Source organism: Chenopodium album, chromosome 26 (genome assembly GCF_948465745.1).
Source record: "Chenopodium album chromosome 26, dcCheAlbu1.1, whole genome shotgun sequence".
Taxonomy (NCBI): domain Eukaryota; kingdom Viridiplantae; phylum Streptophyta; class Magnoliopsida; order Caryophyllales; family Amaranthaceae; genus Chenopodium; species Chenopodium album.
The window spans coordinates 24,561,698-24,575,047 of NC_137859.1; positions in this window are offsets into that span (position 1 = coordinate 24,561,698).

Consider the following 13,350-nt stretch of genomic DNA (forward strand, 5'->3'; position numbering starts at 1 on the left):
GTTGGGATGATCACTCATAGAGTTTCGCTTCCTTTGATCAATATTTCTTAGTCTGCAATCGATCTTTCATTGATCAAAATAAATTCGAACCCTATTATTCTTAAAATGTGATATTTCGCTCTCAATTTTTTCTGATTAAGGTTTCTGATTGATATTCCGGTCAAATTTCTGAGCTTTCAATAACTTTGGATTCAGTGAATGAGTGAAGTATATATCAGTCAAAAAATCAGATATTTTTTCCATTTTAAAATCAAATTTTCATTGTTATATACAAAGTGATAAAGATAGTTAGCTTTCTCTTCATTTCCAATTAACTGCTATTTTTTTGGGGTGAAGGGGGGGATCAAGTAATCAACAACAAAGCTTTTCAGTTGTACTACAACTATATAATCATTAATAATTTTACAAAATCGGCTTATGTGATGGAATAAAAGTTGTGCTTTCTTGTGCCAAAATATTGGTGCTTCATATTGCTAAATTTGTTGTATAGTAAGCAATGAATAGTTCAATTCAGTCTGCAAGTTTCAAACTACTATAAATTTGATGTAAATTATTCCATATTGTGTTGTTTATAAGCCTATTAGTTCAATTGGTCGAGCACTCTGTGTTACACAAAGGATGTAGGTTCGAATCCTACATAGGCTATTGGTTGTATTTTGTATAAGAACAAACACCTAATCTCTTAAAACAACTACCAAGCATTCAAACAATACCGAGTATATATTAATTTTAACCATTTTGGATAACAGTGACCCTAAATAAGGAAAAAGTGACCCTAATTAAGGCAAAAGTGACCCAATACATAAGTTGCCCCAACAAGAATAAAAGTGACCTTACATAAGGGCAAAAGTGATTGTAATTAAGACAAAAGTGACCCTAACCAAGGACAAAAGTTACCCTACAAGAACAAAAGTAACCTTAATCAAAAGAAAAAAGTGACCCTAATTGAAAACAAAAGTGAGCCTACTCAAAGTAAAAAGCTACCCTAACTAATAACAAAAGTTTATTCAAGGTAAAAAAAATTACCCTAACTAACTACAGAAGTAACCTTACTCAAAAGAAAAAGTGACCCTAATTGAGAACAAAAGTTACCCTACTCAAAGTAAAAAGTTACCCTAACGAATAACAAAAGTTTATTCAAGGTAAAAAAATTACCCTAACTAACTACAAAAGTAACCTTACTCAAAGGAAAAAGTAACCCTAACCAAATACAAAAGTGACCTAAATTATAAACGAAAGTGACTCTAAACAAGGCACAAATAAACCTGACCAAAAGCACTCAAGTGACCCTAACTAAGAGCACTATGCTCAATACAAGTTATAACAATGACTGTTACTACTCCGACAATAGAAATATTTACACCAATACGTGTATGTTATATAGGCTATGTGGGGCTTGAACCCACTCCATGTATTGTACATCGCTCTACCATTTGAGCTAATAGCCTTGAAATTAGACACTTTTTCATTCTATCATAAAAATAGCAAAACAATCACACGGTCAAGGAAACCTAATTTTTCGAAGAGTGATAAATTAACTATCATAAAAAACTCATTTCTACAATACGACAGTTTGGAGGGAGTGAATAATTTTCATGCCATGAAGCTATATAATGCTACTCCATTAAAGAATTCATGGGGCCAGGGCGTGAAGTTTAAAAGCCACAAACCTCATCGTCTTCACTAAAGAAGCAGAGGAATAAGAAGAAAGTGTGCAGTTTGTATCAAAACCAAATATTTTGTTAAGAGAAATGCCACAAAGCTAAGAGAGGAACAAGAGTTACAGACAAAGGCCGCCTCAGCATCATCCCCCCATTCAAATCTAGTCTTCTTCCTGATTGCTTGGAAGAAAGTAAAGGCATTTGTCACCTGACCGGCTGAGGAACCTCCCAAATGCGGCCAGGCAACCGGTGAGTCTCTGAGATTCCTTGACAGTGCGAGGTGACTTCATGTCAATCACCGCCTATATATTCTCAGGGTTAGCCTCTATCCCCCTTTGATCAATCAGGAATTCGAGAAACATCCCAGACTCAACACCAAAGACGCATTTCTTAGGATTCAACATGACCTTATGCCGCACGAGTGTGGTGAACGTTTCTCGGAGATCAGCAAGGTGATCCGCCTGCTGCTTGGATTTGACTATCATGTCATCAATATATGCCTCTACGTTCTTCCTAATTTGATTAATGAAGACTGTATTAATCATCCGTTGGAACGTAGCCGGCGCATTATTCAAGCCAAACAACATCACAGTGTAACAGAATAACCCCTGATCAGTGACGAAGGCCGTCTTCTCTTGATTTTTTTCCATAGGGATATCTGATGGAAGCCGGAAAAGGCATCCATGAAACTCATCAAGGCTTGACCGACTGTAGAATCGACTAAGCTGTCAATCTTTGGAAGTGGATAGCTATCCTTCGGGCATGCCTTATTGTGGTCTGTGTAATCAACACACATACGCCAGGTACCATTCGACTTCTTTACAAGCACAACATTCGCCACCCAGTTGGGGAAATTACATGGCCGAACGAACCTAGCATCCAGTAGCTTTTTTACTTTGGCAACTGCCGCCTGACTTCTTTCCTCACCGTGATTTCTTTTCTTTTGCCGGATGGGCTTCATTTTTGGATCCACGGCGAGTTTGTGGACAGCGAGATCCGGGCTGATGCCTGGCATCTCTTCCACTTCATAGGCAAAAATGTCTTTGAATTCTTTTAGCAGAAGGTGCAATTCTGCACCCAGAACAGCATGAGAAACCGTCCCAACCTTTATAGTTCGCTCTGGACGACTGTCATCCAGACCAAGATCAATACTTTTACCAGCCGGTCGGGGACGGAGCTCCTCTGACCGTTCACCGGTCAGTGATTGCTATTTCTTTTCTTTTTTCACCTCCACCAGCTGTGTAGCTTTCCTTTTCTTTCCGGCTGCTGGTGGGGCTGAACTGGCATCCTTGACATCGTCAAGGTCTATTGGTTCCTTCGCTTGGCCGTCTACGGCCACAGTATCTTTGACGGTTGAGAGGTAGCACTCTCGGGCCGTCTTTTGATCCCCGTTCAGGGAACCAAAAGAGCCATCATCCCGCTCATACTTGATGAGCATGAGAGACGGCATGATTACCGCCTTGGCTTCGTTGAGGGTTAGCTTGCCAAGAATAATGTTGTATGCGGTCAACTCCTCAACGACCAAGAATCTGACGAAAATTTGTCGTTCCTGGCCTTTTTCTCCCAGTCGGATGGGTAAGTCAATTCTTCCGGGGTAGACCATCCCACCCCCAAAACCAACCAAGGGGTGGGTGACCGGATGCATGCAGCTGGTGTTGTATTTCAGCTTCTGTAAGCACCGGAGGCTGATGATGTCCGATGAGCTGTCGGTGTCAATAAGGATACGCTCAACTAATTGGTTGGTGACCTTACATTCAATGACGACCAGGTCGTCATGCGGAAGGCGGACGTTGCCCCTGTCCTTCTCAGTTATGAGGACGTCTGGGAAGGTGGAACTGGCAGACGCCTGCTCATCATCATCTTTGTCCATCTTTCGAAGATGGCTCTTGGTGCCCCCGATGGTAGGGCCACCACATGAGAATCCGCCTGCGATAGTGTAGACCGGATCCTTATCGGTATCCGAGCTACTAGTAGGCTAGTGGGTAGTCTTGGAGGACTGACCCTTATTTTTCTTCTTCGCCCCAACTGGCGACTTAGAGATATAGGACTTCAACATCCCTTTGTCAGCCAGACGGTCCAACGCCCGCTGAAGACTGAAGCAGTCGTTGGTGTCATGGCCAACCTCCTCATGGAATTGGCAGTATTTGTTCTTGTTCCGTGATTGGACGGAACTCTTCATTGGATTCGGCTTCTCAATAGAAAGCTGGTCCTTTACCTCCGTGAGGATGGAGTTGCAGTCTTTGTTAAACTCATACCAGGGGACGTATGGTTTAAACTCTTTCTTTTTCTTCTAGGACGGTTGCTCAGAATCACTGACCGCCCAAACTTCTTTTCTTTTCTTGCTCTCTTCTTTTTTCTTTGCTGGCTGAGCAGACCGGCTCTCTTTTTGCTTGTTGGACTTCTTGGAGTCCGACTGGCTGCCAGGCGTGCAGAGGTCGGTTGCTTGAATATAGCTTTTCGCCTCCCTCAGGGCCGCCTACAGCGTAAATGCCCCTTTTCTGACTAGGTCAAACTTGAGGTTCGACCCGTCTCTCAAACCCTTAAAGAAGTCTGTAAATGCTACCTCGTCAGACAGCCCCTAGATCTGAATTCTGACCAGGTTGAACCACCTAACATATGAGCGTAGCCCTTCTCTCTCTCCCTGCTTAATGGTGCTCAAGTCTAAACTTGTTTTCTTAGCAGAGATGTTTATTGAAAAGTTGGTGGCAAACAAGAAGGCTAGCTTCTTGAAGCAATCAATAGATCCGGCCGGCAAGTTGCCAAACCATTGTTGGGCAATACCGACACCAGGTGGCATCGTCCCAACCTTGTAAGCACATAAGGTTGGTATATGCCATCAGGTGGTCTTTTGGGTTGGTGGTACCATCATAAGTACCCACCAACACATTCTTAACCTTGGCCGGCTGGGATGCCTCGGTTATATTCTTGGCGAACGCAGAAGGCTATTCACCAAGCTTTAGCAGCCGGAGCTGCCAGTCCAGTGGCTGGACATTGTTGTATGCCGCCTGACCTCCGAATGGGGGTGGCTGCATAAATTGGAGGCCATATTGCCCATATTGTGCCTAGGGTGCGTATGGCATAGACCCTATCATTAGTTGAGGTTCGGTGTTGACGGTCTTGCCGCCTGTACGACTCTCATTCAAGCACAGTGAGTTCCTTGCAGAAGTTTCTCTGAAGTTGTTTGGAAAGCTCGATGTAGAGGCTGACTCAGATAGCTACTGCTGTCTTCTTCGCTCAATGATATGTCGAGCGTCAAAGGCAGATTTCTTGTTGGTCTCCGGCTGTTCTTTTCGGGGCTGTCTCTTGGGCAAGAGAATTTTAGCCCAGTCAAGTTTTGCGGCTGCCTTTCCCTTGGGATGAGGAGTTGGCTGCCTGTCCTTGACTGGCTTTTTCCTCCTGACAGAGGGAGTCTTTTTAGCCGGCTGACCCTTGCTAGAGGCAGCCTTGTTCTTGTTGATCATCTCCTTGATTTCACCCTTGAAGGAGTTCATGAATTTCATGAGCTCATCCCGGGTGATCGGAGCTTCTCCTCTAACCTTCTGGGTTTCCCCTTTTGGCCGCCCAGGGGGTCGCCTGCTCAGACCCGCCTGGTCTTCATTGCGTTCCAACTGATCCTTGGAACGTATGGACTTTGAGATGAGGGAGCCATCCCTTGTTGTATAGGTCTCCACATCATCATCATCATCACCTCTTCTTCCTCAGTAAAGACCTCCGGCTGAGGCTGAGAAGAAAGCTGAGGAATTCCAAAGCTACCCAGTTGATTAACCGGTTGAATATTTTCAAGGTTACCCAGTGGGATAACCGGCTACAGAGTAGTAGAGTTAGGATTCGGTACATAATCTTGAACCATCTTGAGGTACTCTCCCCACACACAGCGCCAAATGTTTTGGGTGTTTTTGTCCCTCGGGAGAGTTACAACTCGAAGTCTGGTCCGACTGAGTCTGTACCTGCAAATACAACGGAGACTCCGGATGGGTGGAGCTCTGCCTCCAACGATCAAGATAGTAACTTGAAGAAGGATAAATAGTGTGGAATTTAAGGTGGGGATCTGCTTGGATTCCAAGCTCAGATATTTTCAAATGTGAGAGAAAATGGATGTACACTACTACAAATAAGGGCTAAGTAACCACTCATAAGACACCATTTATATCAGTTTAATGGTTTCTTAAATAAAGAAACCATTAACTTGAGAAATATGGTTTCTTAGGATAAAATAAGAAACCACTCTTCAAATAGGTATGGCGTCTTTGATAAAATAAGATAAATTAAATCTAAATAAAGGGTAAAAGATACGATAACTAACGAAAATTGGTTTCTTAGCAAACTACTCGTAAAATGCGGCAAATTAATACTATGTAATATGTATTACCCAATACCTAACAACCCACTAATCTTTTTTATAAACCTTTTCTATTCCTCTTCATAATTCATCCAGAATATTCATGATTCATCTCTTTCTTCTCCTTTTCATCTTAGTTCATCCCTCTCTCAAGAAGAACCCTTCGAATCAACAACAATATTGATTTTTTTCCCCTTAAATTTACAAGAATATTGTTATCAGTAAGCCTATCTATCAAAACCCTCAATTAATTTGATAAATTTGTGGTTTCTCTCTCCTTGAATTCGTGTAGATCTGGTCAAATTGGGACTTATTTGGCTGTTTTTAGCACGGTAATGGTGTTTTCTCACAACAAAACTTCATTTTTTCGATGTTCATTTGGTTTTGATTCGATGTTATTATCATTTTTTTTATTGTAAAATTAGGATTTTCTGGTTTGTTTACATTTTTTTGTGTCTTGGGATTTGTTCAACTGGATTGTTGATTTTTTGATTTTCGTTTTCAATTTTAGAGATTTTGATTTTTTAAAATTTTTTATAAAATTCTAGGGTTCATACTATGTATTTCAGTTTAATTGTAGTAGTTTTTTTGTATAATCCGAAGAGAAAGGTTTATGGGTATAGACAATATTTCGATTTAATGGTTGAATTTTTGTAGATCTTGGATGAGTTGAATTTTTTGTATTGAATTTCAGATCCATAGACGGTGGTTGTACGTGGTGATGGCAATGCTTGAGCAACAAGGGTGGTGGAGATGCCGGAAGCTACTCGTACATTTTTGTTCGTCTTAAAAAAAATCACTAGATTTGTACCAGACGCAGTAGTTGATAATTAAGGTTGTATTGAGGGGTTATTGTATATTGTATCATTAATTAGTTTGTAGTTATATCAATACTTCAACATTGAAAGGAATTAAAAAGAAGTCAGAATGTTTATTTTATTTATTCTCCATAATTTTTATATTTACGTTTAAATGTGTTTTGTTTAATTCTAAATTCTGATTTAATATTATTATTATTATTATTATTATTATTATTATTAGATCTATTATTATTACATAAAAAGTCTAAGAGACCATAGTTGTAGCAACTATAGTCTCTTATATTATATCTAAGAAACCACACTTCTGACAAAAGAAGTTTCTCATCCTTCTATTTAAACCGCTTAAAGAAAGACCTAAGACACCATACTTCTGTCAAGTTTGGTATCTAAGTAATATTTAAGAAACCACAGTGAAAATGTGGTTTCTTATCCAAAGAGACCACTGAGATAGAAACCATACCATTCATGGTCTCTTAGGCCTATTTTAAATGGTTTCTTTGCCATTTTTTGTAGCAGTGGTAATAAATGATTATGAATGCCCCCAAAATGGGGGAATATCTCCCTATTTATAGGGTTATGGGGAAAAGTGCCCTCCACTAGGTCATTTTGACCTAGGGCAGGTGGGCTGCGCCGCAAAAGAGCGGATTTTGGGGAATTGGGCCCTTGAAGGCCGCAATTTTGAGGAGGTATCTGGGAGTGCCACGTGACAACTGGAGATTGGTCAGAGATGACTTGCCAGCCTCTGACACGTGGCAGACCCTCATTGGTCCAAGTGTCTAGGGTAAAAAATATCCCAAACAAATTTCTTTCCCATTTGTTGCCGCCATTCAATAAATTATTGAACATCTGCCTTAATAAAATATTTGTGAATATATAAAGTCAGTCTCGCAGCCAGGCCACGTGACAGCGACACTTGACATTCCAATTTTTCGCCAAATGACACGTAGGCGACAAATCGATATTATTATGACACACATGATGATAAGTAAGCGGTTTTTGGATAGATTTTTTACGATTAAAATGTTATTTTACCTCCGGTTCTTGTTACTTACAACTTTGAGAGGCATTGCAAACTCCTAGGCAAAAATATTTCAAGGGAGGTTAATGAATTGTATGGGTATGTAATTAGTAGAGATAAAGAGGAGGGAAATATTGTGGTCTCCTATTGACTTTTAGGAAAGCACATGTGCTTTAATTTTTTTAGTGGGAAGTTCCCACCACTTTTTTTTCCCTGACTTTTGAAACAAGTGGGAAACTTTCCACCCACTTACTTTCTCTCCCTTTTTTTTCAGCAAAATTCAAATCTGAAACTAAATTCCCCAAATATGTACTATTCATTATCATTTAAACAAAAGTCCCCTATAAAAGCAGGATACTCCATAATAAGCCCCCATTTCAAACTTTAATTTCAATGGGGATTGGGGAGGGCTGGGGAGGGAAACCACAATTTAAGTTTAGTTACACCACAAGTGATACAATTCAAAAAAAGTCGGCTTTAAAAATTACATCAGTCTAAACTAAAATTAAATTAATCCTAATTCCTAATTATTGTGTTAGTAGATGCAGCATCATTAATTATGGAAATCAAGCTCCGTTGAAGACCGTCCAAAAAAATATCAGCCGCCACTTCATCACCAAAATCCAACATGAAAAATAAAAAATAAAAAAATAAAAAAAAAAAAGACAAGGGACTCATGGTAGAGTTTATAGATGAACTTTTTATTTTTTTTTATTTACATAAGCTTTATGATGAAGAGCAAGCAATGGATGAAGCATTCTTCCCTGACAAAATTCTGTGGTGGTATGAATCAGATGATGAAGAACATCAAAGATGCATCTTGGGATTAGAAATAGCTGTGGCCTTGGGCATTAAGAAACTCAGAATCTACGGTGATTCGTCACTAATCATCAACCAGATCTCCAAGAGATTGAAGGTGAGAAGTGAAAGTCTCGCTACGATCAAGCTCATCTGGAAACTCTCACGGAGCAACTAAATGAAGTGGAATAAACGTACTTGCCCAGAGAAGAAAATCAGTTTGCCGATGCGCTGGCTAAGTTAGCCTCAATGGTGTGAATTCCAACAGACACAGTCAGAATGCCATTAACCATAGAAAGGAGATACGAGCCTGCTTATGTTGATGCACTCGACGATGAACAAGAATCACAAGAAGAAGATGAAGAGCCATGGTATACAGATATACTTAACTACGTGACCAAGGGAGAATACCCTCTTAACACTGATAAAAGGGCACACCGTGCTTTGAGGCTCCTGGCCTCACAGTATATACTTATCAGGGGAGAACTCCACAAAAGTACTGCGTTAGGGAAAAATCTCTTATGCATAGCTAAGAAAGAAGCACACAAAACCATGGAAAACCTTCATGCCGGAATATGTGGGATCGCATATGAACACTAAGTTGTTGGTCCAAAAGATTCAATGACAAGGTTATTATTGGAATACCATGGAGAGAGACTGTCACGAATATGTTAAAAAAATGTATGAAGTGTCAAGTCTACGCAAATTTGCAGCACGTTCCAGCTCGCTTCTCTACATATATACTTCTCCATGGCCTTTCTCTACTTGGGGTATTGACATCATTGGAAAGATAACGCCACCAGGGCAAGGAGGACATGAGTTCATCCTTGTAACAATCGACTACTTCACCAAATGGGTCGAAGCTACCTCGGATGCTAAGCTCACGGCAAAACATGTAGTTCAATTCATTAAGAAAAATATCATATGCCCCTATGGGGTACCTCATAAAATGATCAGCGATAATGGGACGCATTTTCCAAGCCAAGTGCGCACAACTATTAAAGAAATATCATATCAAGCATCACAGATCGTCACCCTACAGACCACAAACAAATGGTGCAGTCGAATTGGGCAACAAAAATGTGAAAACTATCATAAAAAAGATGACGGAAAATTACAAGGATTGGCCAAGCAAGCTACATTTCTCCCTTTGGGGTTATCGAACTTTTGTTCGTACATCAACAGGGGCTACCCCTTTCTCTTTGGTTTATGGAGTTGAAGACGTAAAACCAATAGAGCTCGAAATCCCTTCATTACGAATTGCGTTGGAAAGCCAACTAGATGAAGTCGACTAGATTAGAGCAAGATATGATGAACTTGTCTTACTTGATGAAAAACGCTTGGCAGCTTTGTGTAGGCATCATTCGAAGTGCACCTACGTTAAGCATGTTGTGAATGTGCTTGGCACTCATAGGAAGTGGGAATTAACATATACGATTAGGGACAGGATTAGGGACAAGTAAAGTAGGGAGCCGCCAACAAGTTTTTAAGGAACTTGTAAACCGTTCACATATCATAAAAGGCAACCACGATTAAGGGACAACGAAAGGCAACAACGATTGACCCATGAAGGTTACACCCCACTCATAAACCATGAGATTACTAACTCCATATGGTTCGGAACCACGAAAGGAGGATCGGGGATGATCGTACGAAGTGAGTCATGGAGTCACATTCGCCCGTATTGGCCTCTACTCGATTCTCATTGTGAAAATTATTCCTGCGATCTCAAAGGCATACAAACAAAGATTCAATTTGCTCCAAACTATTATTAAGCTAAATTGTTGAATATTAATGCAACACATAATTCTAAAATATTGTGATCACTTGATTAAATAACAAGATTAAAGGAACCTAAACCGGTTGTTCAAATTATCTTATTAGGCATGATTTTAAATTACATATTCCCTTTAAACATGCAATATGGTGATCATAAATAATAATAGAATAAACATTAATATTGGAAGCAATTCAACAATAATAATGTTAGTCAAATCAAATAATAATAATAATCATGATACTAGCAATATAAAGTAATACTAAGTAATTAAATCAATTCATTACTCACATAACGCGCTTTAATTAAAATTGCTACATCATGAATAAATTGTTAGTAACTTCAATAAAAAATAAATCAAATTGAAATTAAATTAAATAAAAATAGAGTTGATTTGGTCCAAACCCTCAGTTATTTGTACATTTCACGCCTTGGTTTAAGGACGGAACCTCGGGTGTTGTATGTACTCCTTGAAGTGCTTAAGGGAAGAATAAGGTTTAAGAATATAGGCTTAAGGCTTAAAATATGAGAGATATAGAGAGGGAATGATTTTTGGTGTAAAAGAGAGGAGGAGAGAAGGATTTGGTGCCCCGAACTGCAGAAATGAGGGTCTTATTTATAGGGAAAATGAGCAGAGGGAACACACGAAACCCTAAAAAGATAAAAACCCTAAAAAAGGCTACCGCGACACGGTAGATTCTACCGCAACACGACAGGTTCTATCGTGTCATGGGGAAAATTAGTGTGACGCGGGGAAAATTAAAGTGACGCGGGAAATATTTGACCAACGGGGGTAAAAATGCGTGAAGGGTTTACGCGGAAAAGACACGAGAAGATTCTGTGACACGGCACACGTACCGTGACACGGCAGTATCCACCGTGTCACGGTTCAGTACACCGTGTCACGGTATGGGAAATGCGGAAATCACACAAAAACAGCACCGTGACACGGTGGAAAATGTTGTGAGGCGGGAGTTTTTTAGGTAAAACACAAAAAGGACACGGAATAGCCCCGTGTCACAGTAACCAATTAGAATCAGAATCAATTAGCAAAGCTTATCAAGTCTAACTTTTAACCAATTAGAATCAGGTCAAAATCATTTGTATATTTTAAGATATGACTGTTTTAGTAGAAGGGTATCGGTTTTGGGCCGAGTTTAGTGTTTGACTCATATCTTCTTCGTTTCAAATCAAAATTGGGCTTATGATATATGGTTGGAAAGCTTATTGAAATGCCTATCCAACCAAATAATAATTTTATCAAAATTATGTAGCCATAAAATCAGTTCAGCTGGTTTTGAGATGTGGATACGGAAAGTGGAAAGTAAGTTATGGTTTAGGGAAATGAGCTAGGAAATGGATTGGTTCATGAAATGTATTGGATAGAAACATGGATTTAAGTACTCTAAAGATTACATACTCAACCCGACCAATTACAGCGGTGAAAGGTGTTCATCATCGGGTTTGGTTTTGGGGAGAAATTTTTAAGTGTCTACAGAAGCCCCCACTTTGACTAAGTTTGTAGAAACGATAGTTTCGGAAACGGTAGTCAAAGTAGTCGATTGGGACGGAGAATCATTTAAGACGTTCTGCGATCATCACTCTGTATACGCCGATACCTGCAGAAGATTGTTAGTTCCACATATAAAAGTGTAAAGGGATAGAATGCATATCTGACACTAGTGTATCGGTAACAAATGAGTTTGGTAGCTTCCTATGCTTGAAGGAATCCACCGGATGATACTTACCATGCTTGAGGAAATTCGACAGATGATGTTGGCAATTTTCTATGCTTGAAGAAACCCACCGGTTGAGATACTTTCCATGCTTGAGGAAAGTCAATAGATGACAATTTTCCATGCATGAGGAAAAACTTGTCTGATGATGAAATTGCAAGTCTCTGTGTATCGAGAACCTTGTGCCGTGAATCGTCTTCGCTTGGGAGATGATCACTAAAATGATGATGGTTCGATTATCCCCGAACGTGGGTTGTAGTTGGTTCGCTGGTCCCCGAACGTGGGCTGTAAAAGGTTCGCTTGTCCCCGAACGTGGGATGTAATTGGTCCGCTTGTCCCCGAACGTGGGCTGTAGATGATCCGCTTGTCCCTGAACGTGGGCTGTATAAGGTTCGCTTGTCCCTGAACGTGGGATGTAGTTGGTCCGCTTGTCCCCGGACGTGGGTTGTAGTTAGTCCGCTAGTCCTCGGACGTGGGTTGTAGATGGTCCGCTATAATTGAGACATGCAAAATAAAATTTGCCAAGGGACTCGTATAGACTATGATTGACTTGACCAACTATTTGACCAAGTTTGACTTGACACAACATGACATGACATGTGTATGACTGGGGAGTATGTGTATAGTTTGACATGTGTTTGACACAACATGACATGACAACGTGACGCGAGAGTTGTTTAGGTACAAACGCAAAAAGGACATGGAATAGCCCCGTGTCACAGCAGGGGAACCGTGCCACGGGGAATCCCACCGTCAGACGGTGCAATTTCCCATGACACGGTGGAATTGCACTGTGCGTGGTGATTCCAGGTTTTTATCCGTTTTTAAAATCATCATAACTTTTGATCCGTAACTCAAAATAAGGCATATAATATATCTTTGCAAATCTTATCAAGTCTACTTTTTAACTCACTTAGAATTAGGTGAAAATCATTTTTATATTTTACGATATGACCGTTTTAGTAGAAGGGTGTCGGTTTTGGGCCGAGTTTAGTGTTTGGCTCATATCTTCTTTGTTTCAAATTGGAATTGGGCTTATGATATATCATTGGAAAGCTTACTGAAAGGCCTATCCAACCAAATAATAATTTATCAAAATTATGTAGCCATAAAATCAGTTCAACTCGGTTTTAAGATGTGGATAAGTGGAAAGTAAGTTATTGTTTAGGGAAATGAGCTAGGAAATGGATTGGTTTATGA